This window comes from Benincasa hispida, chromosome 3, assembly GCF_027475165.1.
Source record: "Benincasa hispida cultivar pf3 chromosome 3, pf3_genome.v1.1, whole genome shotgun sequence".
Taxonomy (NCBI): domain Eukaryota; kingdom Viridiplantae; phylum Streptophyta; class Magnoliopsida; order Cucurbitales; family Cucurbitaceae; genus Benincasa; species Benincasa hispida.
In genome coordinates, this window is record NC_143480.1 from 73,687,935 (window position 1) to 73,699,956 (window position 12,022).

Genomic DNA, 12,022 nt, shown 5'->3' on the forward strand with positions numbered 1-12,022 from the left:
ATTTCGCTTTATCTCCAAAGTCTGGCGTGGTTCGCTTCATCTCCAAAGTTGTGGCGTGGCTTCACTTCATCTCCAAACTAATGGCACGACTTCGCTTCATCTCCAAAGTCGTGATGCGGTTTTGTTTCCTCTCCAAAATGTTGGCGTGGCTTCGTTTCATCTCCAAAGTCGTGATGTGGCTTCGTTTCATCTCCGAACTGATGGCGCGGTTTCACTTCATCTCCAAATTGATGACGCGACTTCACTTCATCTTCAAAGTCGTGGTGCCGTTTCGTTTCCTCTCCAAAATATTAGTACAACTTCACCTCTTCTCCAAAATTGGTGTAGCTTCGCTTCCTCTCAAAAAATGTGGGTGTGGTTCCATCTCATATGCGAGATCAAGTTTGGTTTGCCTAGCTCTACCTCATATGCGAGGACAACTCTGGTCCGTCTGGCTCCTCCTTGTACGCGAGATCGACTCTAGCCAACCTGACTCTGTTCAAAATCTTGATGGCACATTCTTCTCATCTTCAAGGTTTGATGGCATATCCGCCTCATCTTCATCTTCAAATTTTGATCAAGGAGTAACATAACGAGGTAGACGTTTCCGAGATCCTCCCTAGGGTGATCGAATGAGAGAGTTGTAAGCCTTTGGGGGGCCCCTCCCATGACGATCAGGATGTATGAACGGTGCTACAAGGTAGACATTTACGGGATCCACCTAGGGTGATCGAATGAAAGAGTTGTAAGCTTTCGCAGGGCCTCTCCCATGACGATCAGGATACCCGAGCGGCGCTACAAGGTAGACCTTTTCGAGATCCTCCCTAGGATGATCGAATGAAAGAGTTGTAAGCCTTTGCGGGGCCCCTCCCATGACGATCAGGATGTACGAACAGTGCTACAAGGTAGACCTTTTCGGGATCCACCTAGGGTGATCGAATGAAAGAGTTGTAAGCCTTTGCAGGGTCCCTCCCATGACGATCAGGATACCCGTGCGGCGCTACAAGGTAGACCTTTCCGAGATCCTCCCTAGGGTGATCGAATGAAAGAGTTGTAAGCCTTTGCGGGGCCCCTCCCATGACGATCAGGTTGTACGAACAGTGCTACAAGGTAGACCTTTTCGGGATCCACCTAGGGTGATCGAATGAAAGAGTTGTAAGCCTTTGCAGGACCCCTCCCATGACGATCAGGATACCCGAGCGGCGCTACAAGGTAGACCTTTCCGAGATCCTCCCTAGGGTGATCGAATGAAAGAGTTGTAAGCCTTTGCGGGGCCCCTCCCATGAGGATCAGGTTGTACGAACAGTGCTACAAGGTGACTTAACAGTACTACAAGGTAGACCTTTTCGGGATCCACCTAGGGTGATCGAATGGAGAGTTGTAAGCCTTTGCGGGGCCCCCCCCCATGACGATGAGGATGCACGAACGGCGCTGCACCTTTGCAGATTTCCGCATGATGATCAGGATGCACGAACGGTGCTGCACCTTTGTATGTTTCCGCATGATGATTAGGAAGCACGAATAGGGATACAATAGATAGACCATGCCAAGGTCGTCCTTATGTGCACCAAAGATGGGTCGATGAGATTAAAAAATTTGTTTTGTTGTGCTCATTTGGTTGCACTCTAATGCCTACAAAAAAATAGTAAAAAAAATAATAAAACAAAAGAAAGCAAAAAAAAACATGTGAAAAAAAAAAGAGAAAAGTGTGGAAAATAAAAGCAAATAGAAGAGAAAAAGAAAGCAAAAAAAAAAACTTTTAAAAAAAAGGGAAAAGAAAACAAAAAAAAAAATAAAAAAGAATGAAAAAAACAATCGAAAAAAAAAGGAAAGCAAAAAAAAAAACTTTGAAAAAAAAAAAGAAAAAAGAATGAAAAAAACAATCGAAAAAAAAGAAAGCAAAAAAAAAACTTTGGGAAAAAAAGAAAACAAAACAAAAAAAAAAGGAAAAAGAAAAAAAAAGTACAAGAAAGGAAGAAAAAAATGAAAAAATAATTTATTAAAAAAATATAAGAATAATATGAACAAAATAAAAAAAATGCGAAACAAAAAAAAAAGTAAAAATGTGTAACAAGAAAATTCTAAATAAAAAAGAAAGGAAATTAAGAATGACAATAATACAAAAAATTTTGGTTAAAAGATAAAACCAGACCTTTATTAGAAAAAAAAAAAAACCTAAATCTTCTTCTTCTTCTACACATCCAACCCCCCCTAAAATTTCTCTCACTTCCCACTAAATCTCTCGCTACTATGTCACTGAGTTCATGTCAGCATGCCCTATCCTTAAAATTAAAAAAAAAAAAAAAAAAAAAGACTCTATTCTCTTCCTCTCTCACACATCCTCTTAGAACCATGAGAAACAGGTGGTAAAAAAAAATCTAGTAGAAGCAAAAGCCTATGTTGTCGATGACCATACATCAAGTGCAACATAATGCTGATGGGTTCCAAAGAGATGATCAACCACAAAATCCTTAAAAAAAAGTGAGGAAAAAGAAAGGTTGAAAGCATGCTTAAAAAATTAGAAAAGAAAAAAAAAAAAGAAAACAAGAGAAGATCGGTCACGAAAGAGTAAAAAAAAAAAAAAAAGATCGATCACGAGAGAGTGCTCTGTTTCCATCGATTCGGCAAAGCAAAACAAGAAGCATAAAAAAAAAAAAAAAAAAAACTGAAGAAATAATAAAAAGGTCTTGAAGAAGTTTTTAGAGATGCAATGGAGGTGATTAACTCAATGTGAATTCTATGAGGTTTCTGAGTTCAATTTATAGATGAATAACCAAAGGGTTAAGATTTAAAAGCCAAATTTGGAGAAGAAGTTTAGATTTTAGATTGACACATAGCATTTGAGAAGATCTAACAAACTTTGGGTTAAATTGATTTTTTTTTTTTTTTTTTGGGGATTTATCCAATTTAACAAAAGAAGTGGTTTTATTTTTGGCAAGTTTGAAGGCTCATATTCAACTTCACTAAATAATAATAATAATAATAATTTAGGTCGGAATAAGATTCGAATCCATATTATCCAAATATCAAGTTCAAAGTCCTAGATTATCCAAGCTTCAAATCAAAATTAGTTTAAGATTATAATTCTATCCAAATCAAATTTTGAATTTCAATTTCGGTTAAAATTCAAATTTGCGCATATTCCAAATTTTATTTCAATTTCATCTAGGTTCATATCTTTAGTTCCAAATCAAATTGTGGTAAGATCTAAAATTTCTCTCAAATTAAAATTTGGCCATATTCCAAATTTTATTCAAAATCAAAATTTCAATTTTGAGATTAAATTGTGGATAAAATCTCAAATTTGGGGATCTTCCAAATTTTATATTAAATTCATCCAAATTTAGGTTCTCTCATCCCTATTTTCAATTTAAATTGCAGGAAAGATCTAAAATTTATCCCAAATTAAAATTTGGTCATATTCCAAATTTTATTTTAAATTCAAATTATTCGACCTTGAGTTTTTATCTTGAATCAAAATAAATTGCGGATAAAAATATGTCTCAATTAGTCTCTTATTAAAATTTGGGTATATCCCAAATTTTTATCTCAAACCAAAATTGATCAAGATTCAATTTCACCTCGAATTCTATTCCAAAATTCAAGCCAAGATTTGGGTACCAATAAAATTTCATCCTAATGTCAAGACCTTGGCATAATCTAAGTGTTGTGTCAAATCAAAATATAGGCACACTCCAAACATCCACCAAATCAAAGTTAAAGGAAAGATAAAGACAAGATGACAAATTCTACTTCAAATTCACGTGAATTTTTTTAAAAAAAAACGATTGTTAGAATTTGGAATATTAAATTAAATTTGAAATTAAAGTGAACATAAATTCTACTTTAGTTCAAATTAAAGTTCACTTGGGAGCAAGAAAGTCAAGGACTAAAATTCATCTTTTGTTTACTTGGCGAAAGTGTGTCAAATCAAACAAATTTCAAATCAAAATTTTGAGCTAAATTCTCATATTTTGATCAAAATGATGCATCAAATTAATGGAGTTAAAATCATACTTTGATTTCGAATTATCTTTTTCGAGATCCACCCACCGTATAAACGTGCATAAATCTTGAAAAGGGGACATTTGTTGAATGAGAAATTTTGGACCGATCGCAAATTGCCACGTCATTTACTAAATTAATGACGAAATTACAAATAATTGAATTCGAAACTAATTAGAAGTTGACATTTGTCCCAAATTGAAGTTGCAGACATAAATTGGCGAAGTTCGATGATGCCACATATTTCCTTCATAACCGTTGGATTGAATAAAATTACTTTGGTCCAATTTGATATTATTATTTGGGCTAAGCCCAAATCCAATTAGTCAGGCCCATGGACCGATCAAGTCCAAGCCCATGAATTCCAACAGAGAATTTTATAAATAGAGGAGTTCTCCTCATTTGTGGGGGTCAGCAATTCTATACTTGTAAAATCTGAACCCTAATTACTTTAAGTAATGTGAAGTCTTCTAATGAGCTAAATAATGCCATGTCTCAGGAAGGATAGAAGATGGAATGCATAATAAGCATATGAATGAGACCATGCTATCTAATGAGGAGTAGTGCTGAAGTAATATTGTGAGTGAAGTTACAAAAGGAAATTTGCTAAATCCTAGCCCTTCATCACCAATAGTGAGCCAGGTGGCATGAGGAGGGTTTATGCTGGATTTTGGGCGGTAATATAAGCAAGAAGGTCGAATTCATTGGGTCGGTTTGGACAGACTACTTAGGCTATTTGTTAATTCTAGTGGAATTCAAAAGCTCTGTGTATCTATCTTCTGTGGCTGGGCTGTTGGAAGGAAAACTCGCCGGAATAAGGCCGGAGGGGCAAAATAAAGATGAAGGGTTCGTTTCTTGGGTGAATCTAGGCCATCAGTGAAGAATTAAAGCTCTAGGACGAATTACGAAGCGTTTTGAGCTAAAAATTTGAGATAATATTCTTAACTCAGTTATAAACAACTTTGTAGAATGAAACTTTTTAAGATGAGGCCTGGAAATCGAGTTATATAATTTTGAATGTTGAACTAGAAATTGTTGAACAAGCAGGCAACTGCTTGAATTGGGGCCAATGATGAAGTTTTGAATCTCAGATTAAACGATGAGGAATTTTGAGCTGAAAGTTTTAGGTAATATTGGTAACTCAATTCTAAACATGTTTGTAGAAGGAAGTTTCTTCAAAAGAGGGTTGGATTTTGAGTTATGAATTTTTGAAGTTGTAATAGAGGATCTAGGCATAAGCAGACGGCTGCTTAGGAGGATTAAGCAGGCAGCTCAAGAGCGAGAGTGAGCGAGAGCGAGCGAGAGCGAGAGAGAGCAAGAGGAAGCAAGAGCGAGAGCGAGAGCGAGAAGTGGATCTCGCTAGGGACGGAAATCTTGCTAGTTTGCACTGGATCTCGCTGGAAAGTGCCAAATCTCGCTGGGAATGGTAAATCTCGCTCATAAGGATGATCTCACTCATGTGGGTGATCTCGTTCATGATGATTTTCTCGCTAGTAATACTGATTTTGTTGATAAAAGTTCTATTAGTAAATGAACTATTTTGAGGTATTTTGCTAAGAATTCTAAGTAGTTTAACTGGGAATTATGTTCTTTCAGGCAAAGAAGAGCTAGGAGAGGCGTATAACCCGTTAAGAGGCCAACGAGTTGTGAGTGACTATGTGATGACTTACTGTTTTAATGATTTAGAAACTGTGATTTCTTGAAGATATTTCTCATGCTAAGTGTTTAAATGAGGTGCCAAGCAACGTTCATGAAATGGTTTTTCATGCTAAGTAAAGCATGATTTAAATATGTTATTTTGTCCAAATACTTTCAGCATGTTTAAGTAACTCCATTTTTATGATGATCTAGTCTGATGGATGAACTAGTATGATGATTTGAGCACTAAGCCTTAGTATTCAACTAAATGGTTATGATTAGTTTTACTTACAATGCGATACCGAAGGACATTTAAGAAGGTATCCGCCCAACCAAATACCGAAGGACATATGAGAAGGTATCTGACCAACTTGGTACCGAAGGACATTCAAGAAAGTACTAGACCAACTTGATACCGAAGGACATTTGAGAAGGTATCTTAGCAGCTTGATACTAAAGGATGTTTGAGAAGGTATCTGAGCAGAAGTACCTAAGGATACTGAAGGACAATGAGAAGGTATCCTAGTCAGGTACATAAGGTACGATGGTACTTAGTTATAGCCACGTGCACGTAGGTAATACAACGTCGAGGGACTGAGCAAAAAGGGATTTTCCTCGACTAAGGTTGACGTTGAGGGTTAGAACTAGTAGTTCATTCTCAACTAAGGATAAAGGCAGTCATATATTCTCCTAGGCTAGAAGGATAGTAAGGAATTTCTAATGCTTATGAATGTGTATCAACGCATGATGTTTACTAATGTATGAGTTTTCTAAGTATGTTTTCCATGTCTAACACATGCTGGTGGTTTTACAAGCTAGTTCAATATGTTTTAAGCCAACTTATTTCACATAGTATGAAACATGCGTTAGGGTTAAAGCTAAGGTTGAATGAAACTTGACGAACTATGTTTTAAATACCTAAGGTTGCCAAAGTACATGCGTTGGTATTTCTAAACATAATGAATAGGGATACTGAAGGTAGAGAAGGTATCTGAATAAATGTACCTAAGATGTTGACGGTACATAGCAAACTCCATGTGTATGTAGGTAGGTCTGAATGAGAGGCCGAGGTATGGGTCTCTTGGCCGATAATAGATGTTGGGAGCTAGAGCAATGTATGCTCGTTCTCAACTAGGGAATAATGATGATTATTGATGTTTAAGAGTTGTTAACAACGTTTATGTTTTAAGGATGTTATTTGAGATGCCATCGGTATATTTAAAGAGATCGACGTAGGGATCTCTTCTAGCCATAGTTTAATGTGAACAGGTCGAAGTAGAGGTCTCATCTGGCCATGGCTTGACGTTGGGTATTAGAGTAGTGAATGTTCATTCTCAACTAAGATTCAGGTTGCAGATACAATGGTTTAAAAGGTTTTATGTACACGTTTGCTTGGTGTATTTTAAGTTCCAGTATTATGTTTTCAAGCTTTCAGTTTAAGCATGAGTTTTACGTCTTATTAAGTCACTCACTGGGCTTCTAGCTCACGTTTTCAAATGTTTTCCTTTCTAGGTAGCGGTCAGTTCCCAGAAGACTTTTTTGCTGCTGCTCTGCCACTCAAAGAAACGGGTTAAAGGAAGCGTAATTGAAGATTGGTATTAGTTAGTACACATGTGTCTGACTAGTGACTAGTATTCTAGATGGGGCTCACTAAGTTGTAATATTCATGTATGAATAATGCTGCCAAATCCTATAATGTAAATGTGTTAAGTTCTGAGTTAATTTGTATGTATTCAGGGTTTTGAGCAATCTTTAACAGGTAAGATAGGCAGTAAGTGCCACCAAAAGGGTTGGTAACTACTACAGTCACCATTCCGTCCAGGATAAGAGGATAATCTGGTGCGGGGTGTGACAATACTCTAGAGAGCTTATAGAGAATTCTTTACAATCAGAAGACTCCTTGACTCCTGAAGCTGACCACACCTGAAGACTGAAGTCCTTCGAAGATACAAGCATTCTGAAGACTGAAGTCTTTTGAAGATGCAAGCATTCTGAAGACTGAAGTCCTTTGAAGATACAAGCAATTCTACATTTAGAGAGTCTAAAGAGAATTCAACAATAAGCAGAAGACTCCCAAGACTCCTAAAGCTGCACTCTTAGAAGATAGAAGACCCTTAAAGACTGAAGTCCTTCGGAGATACAAGTATTCTTCCAAGACTTCAACTCCATGATCATCACGCGCTTCGCTTCCTCAAATCAAGCGTACTCATTCAACTGGGAGAGAATCAGAGGATCAAGTACTAGAGATCGAACTATATCGCATCAAATCAACATCAACACCAACACCAACTTAAGTTCAACTCCACAAAAAAAGTTTCTCCGGAAGCCTCATGCAAACACTAATCCTCCAAGAGGATCAACAAGCCCAAAGGCCGATCTTCCAAGAAAATCAACAAGTCCAAAGACCGATCATCCAAAAAGATCAACAAGCCCAAAGGCCGATCATCCAAGAAAATCAACAAGTCCAAAGACCGATCCTCCAAGAAGATCAACAAGCCTAAAGGTCGATGATCCAAGAAGATCATCAAGCCCAAAGGCCGATTATCCAAGAAAATCAACAAGCCCAAAAGCAGATTACCCAAGAAGATCAACAAGCCCAAAGGTCGATCACCCAAGAAGATCAACGAGCCCAAAGGCCGATCACCCAATAAGATCAACAAGCCCAAAGGCCGATCACCCAAGAAGATCAACAAGCCCAAAGGTCGATCGTTCAAGAAGATCAACTAGCTTAAAGTTTATAGTTTATTTTGAAAGCATCAAAATATTGTGTATTAGAGATTGTACTCACTTTCCACAAAATTAATACAAATACAAAGTTCAAGTTCCATGAAATAAATTTCTCTTGAAATCTCGTGCGAATAATAATAATAATAATAATACATAATTATTATTATATAAATATAATTATATAATATATTCATCGGGGTAGGGAACCAAGGCAGGGATGGGGAATATAATCTCCCTTCCAGTCCTCGTTTAGCCAACGGGGAAAATAATATCCCCATTCCTTGTCTAATGGGGGATTTTCCGTCCCGTTCGGAGACCACGCGGGATAAATGGACATCCCTAGTTATTTCTCAAATTCAAATAAAATAAAACGAATTATGTTTTTTAATTAAATGAATTTTGGCTCCAAATCTAAAATTAATATAAAATAAAATCCAATACTTTTAAATAATTGATTTAAATTTTATTAAATCTCTGGATGTTACAGTTTTTCCGCAAAGATTCTTCATAAATTTTGGGTTTTAGTGGTTTTGGGGCTAAGGTTTTGCAAAAAAAAATTTGGCTTCAGTGGTTTTTGCGACAGCAGGGACTGAAAAAGGAAGAGGAAAACCACGTGAAATATATATGAGAGAGTGAAGATCCTTACCGTCGATGCAAAGAAGATTAGTGACAATTCCGGTGGGAGGTGCGGAATTGCGAAAAGGAGGGAGAGAAACCGAGAAGGAGAGGGTAGTTGCAATTACACCGTTAAACTTCTACATGTGTTAAAATTAGATGCTCAAATTTACATAGTTGTAGAAATTGGACCTACAAACAATTAATAATAAAAATTTAACCTTCAAATTTATACGCTAAAATTGGACCCCAAGTTGTAGAAATCTCATTCTTATGCATTTGATTTTATAAATTAAACTTTTAATTTTATCATCATATCAATCTACTAGACTTTGCATCCTTCATTGACAATAAGTGTATGAGAGTAGTGATTGTCCATACATGCATAAGAATGCTCCAACTAGGTGTAAGCCTAACTACTGTCTACGACAGGGTAGATCACACATGCATCAATCTTTTTCGTAATCTCCTTTTTGACCAATTCTTTCATCATTAGTTGTACAAAGATATTCTTTATGAATCCTTAAGAAGAATTGAAGAAGTTCAAGTAGTTAGTATAAAAAAACATAATCAAATGAATGGATGAGGTTATATATGAAGGATGTGTGAACCCTCGATACGGAAGCGGATCGTAACTCAATTTTTAATTTCACAGAAACTCACAAATTGACAGAGAATGGAAACATGGAATACATTCCAATTAAGCATGTTATACAGAATTTTAAAAGGAAATAAGGAATTTAGAACCACTTACTCTTAAAGACCAATCTCTTCATCAAATCCTCTCCAATCACGAACAATTCGAACACGAAGCCACCATCTACGAAACCTTGGTATTCTCAAAGGGTGAGAATCGTCAAGAGTTGTAGGTTTCGATTTAATTTTGGCAGGGAGGAATTTTTTTGTTGAGAGGAAAAGTTTGCAGAGTAATTTTCTGAGAGAGCTTGCGTCTATCTCTACCAATGAAGGAAGAAGAATAATGTCCCAGAATAAACTTATGACAGAATTAAGGGGAGGGAGTTATCAATCACCAACTAATTTAAAAAACCATTTTAAAATTAATTAATTAACTATATCATATACTAAAACTTTATGTTATATCTAATATAACATATAAGTTATAGTTTTTAATATATCACATATAATATAACCTATAATTTAACATTCTCTCATTTAACCTATAGTATTTAATATGAATCAAATCCATATTAAATTTAACCTATAGTATTTATATGGGTTACATTCATATAATTAATAATCGAATCATATTCAAATATTTATTTCATCTCAAATAAAAACTTTATATTATAATATATCATATATATTATATTAATGATATCTAGGGGTGTTCACGGTTCAGTTCGGTTCAATTTGGGGCTCAAACCGAACTGAATCGCAAATTTTAAGAAGTATATTTTCTGAAATTGAACTGAACCGAACCACATATAAGTGGTCAGTTCAGTTCGATTTCACAGTTTTTTGTATTTTTAATTTTTTATGCTTTTTCATATTTTCTAAATTATATAGATTGTTTTTTAATATATTTTATTAAAAAAGTGGTTCGGTTCGGTTTCAAATTTGAAACCAAACCAAATCGCAATAATTTGGTTTGAAAATATATCAAACCAAACTGAACCACATTAATTCGGTTTCAGTTCGATTTAGTATTCAGTTCAATTTTAGCGGTTTCAATAATCACCCCTAGTTATATCACATGTAATTAATTTTATATTAATTATATCATACATAGTTAATTCCCTATATTATTTTGAACTATTCAAATTAATCCAAAATTAATTTGATTCTCATTAATCTCAATTGAGCTATCAAGAGGACCTTATGGACTTATTGAAGCTCTAATGGTACTTGATTAATTAATTAAACTCTTTAATTAAATTATTCAACTTCCATTAACTGTCGATCGCTCCACTAAAGACTGGCAGCTGCACTCTTTGCATTACAGATTTATTTCTATGTCCATTGGATATAACCAATCAATGGTGCATTGACCTTTCAAAAAATTCCTCATAAGTATAGTTTGGCCAAAATTACAATTTTGCCCCTATAGTTACATCTAACTCCTTAAGTACCATTGATCTCTCTAATGAACAATAACTTATAGTCCAACTATAACTGAACCCCTCTCGGGCCAGGAGAGGGTGTGACGTCACACTGTTCAAGCCCTAGAATCAGCCCTTAAATGAGCAATTTATCTACTTACTCTAACTATAGAGAATGAGTGAATTCCTTTTTGTGTAATTGTGTTCTCAATTCTGATGAATCCCCAAAATAGTAGGCCTATTGAGTCAGCGAAACTAATCACTCTCACCCATGCAGATCAAAGAACCACCTTCATAAGCAGGAGTTCACAACTCACTCAAAATTTAGATCAAATCACTTATAGACATTTTGGTGAAATGTAAGTCTCCTCTAGCAATGGTGTTATATAGAAAGACTATTCCTTTCGTGGTCCGTTCTCATACAAACTCTTTGTATAAAATACCCCTCGCTCACATGTCTCCACATGATCAAGATCAGGTCATTTGTAGTACTTTATAACAATTATAACAACTATAAAGTGGGTCGTATTCGTAGTGTCACCAAGATAAGGTACCCAACCTTATCCGTCTACTACAAACCGTTTAGGTTATCATTTAAACATGATCCACTATATGTCTCCATATACATGTTTAAGTTATAAAAGATAACCTTGTGTTGGGATTAATGTCCTAAATCTAGTGTATCTCGTGGTTTGTAGTTTTGTTAACACAAATTATTTATCTAATAAAATTAGAGGTATTTTATTTGACATTTAGACAAAATTAACTCAATCCAATAAACTAAGATCCAAGGTTATATGATGTCATTTGAACAGTATATGGTTGACATACAGGAGGTTCATGTTGAAGTAATAACCTAAAAGGTCTACAGTAAATGGATGAAGGTTGAGTGTCTTATCCTGGTAACACTGTGGATACGACCCACATTGTAATTGTTACATGAGATGTAAATGTTACAAACAATATGAACCATATTGTTCATGTAAAGACATGTGAGT